We start from the raw sequence: 1,877 nt of genomic DNA on the forward strand, positions 1-1,877 counted from the left end.
CCAACCTGTTACTCCCCTCCGGAGCTCCACCCGCATTGGCCGTCACCACCCGCCCCGCCTTTCCCTTCCTCTGGTTGGTCCTTTTCCCGCGGGGGGCGGGGCCGTTCGCCCTAGGCACCCGGACCGGGGGTCGCGGGCCGGGGTGGGAGCGCCGGGTCACGTGGGCCGGCGGGCGGGTTGGGGGGCGGTGCACGGGAGGCCATTTTGGGGGCGTCGCGGTCGGTGCGGCTGGGCCCCAGGAGGGAGCCGCGCGCCGGAGCATCTTCTGGCCTCGGTGGGAGGCAGCCCTTCCCCCGCGCCCTGCTCCGCGGGGCCCCCGTCTGCACCGCTGTGTGCCCTCACCTGTGTCCGCACCGACCGGATTGCGCCGCTGCCCCTTTGCACAGGGTGTCTCCCCGCTCCGCCAGCGCCCCGCGACCTCAGCTCGTGTCGCAGCCTGAGCCGCGGCCCCCCTCTCCTGGCCTCCACAAATCATTGTCCAGCCTGGAACCTCTCTCTCCGTAGGATTTATCTTCCAAATTATATAATTTAATTTTTTAATCGTATCCATCGTGTGCCTCTCGTCCTACCTTAAGCTCCACTAGGGGAAGGATCTCTTGTTTTGTTCGCCGCAACCCCGGATGCCTGCAACAGGGACCGGCACACAGTAGGCGCTTAATTTGTAGAATGAATGGGAACTGGGCAAACATAAATCTAACTTTACTTTGAAGGGGGATGTGAGCTTGCAATGAATAGGAACGACCCTCACTCTAAACAAAAGGGGACTCAACCCTAGGTTGTGAATCCACTTCCGAGAGATGGAGAGACTGCTCCCGACCCCAGAAGAGTAAAGTCAGGTCAGGGGCTCAGCAAACTGTGGGCCCCCTGCTAATAGGCTAGCTGTGGGTCAACAGCCTTACAGCTAGCTGCCTAGATTTTAACCGGAGACATATGTAAAAAGGAGATTACCTTAGGGGTGCTGGGCGCTGAATATTGTTCTCACTCAGCAAATATTTATTCTGTACCTATTTCAGGTTGAAGAGGAATTTTTTTTTTAATGCTTATTTATTTTTGACAGAGAGAGAGAGAGAGACAGAGCATGAGCGGGGGAGGGGCAGAGAGAGAGAGGGAGACACAGAATCGGAAGCAGGCTCCAGGCTCTGAGCTGACAGCACGGAGTTTGAGCGGGGCTCAAACTCACAGACTGTGAGATCATCACCTGAGCCGAAGTCGGCGCTCAACCGACTGAGCCACCCAGGCGCCCCTGGAGAGGAATCTTAAATGCAGCTGACAGTCTGGCGCATTCGCTGGCGCTCATTTCCTATCCCCCCCCCCCCCCCCCGCCCTCATCTCAGCGTAGCTAGGTGTGGGTCCTGGAGGATAAAGTCCACCTACCAGTTCTGTGGCTAGGATGCAAAGTCTCTGCATTCCTAGGGAAGCCTCTACAGGGATTAGAGTCCTCAAACCTGCCACTGCCTAGGGGAGGAGACAGCGAAGAGGTGTGGGGTGGGGAACCAAGAAGAAACACCCCTCCTGGATGTGTTATCTCCAGACCAGTGGGAAGATTTTAAAAATGTGTATGTATATATATATATATATATATATATACACACACACACACACATATATATGTATATATATATATATACACACACATATATATGTATATATATATGATATATGTATATATCAATTAACAATCTCCCATTGCAAATATATATGTGTATATATATACACATGTATATATATACACCTATATATGTGCGTGTGTATATATGTGTATATATATATATATATATGTATATACACATATGTGTGTATATATATATTTGCAATGGGAGATTGTTAATTGATCCAGACACTGGAAAAGTGGAAATGCCTAAAGTCTCATGGGTAAC

This window comes from Panthera onca, chromosome C1 (assembly GCF_046562875.1).
Source record: "Panthera onca isolate mPanOnc1 chromosome C1, mPanOnc1 haplotype 2, whole genome shotgun sequence".
NCBI classification, from domain to species: domain Eukaryota; kingdom Metazoa; phylum Chordata; class Mammalia; order Carnivora; family Felidae; genus Panthera; species Panthera onca.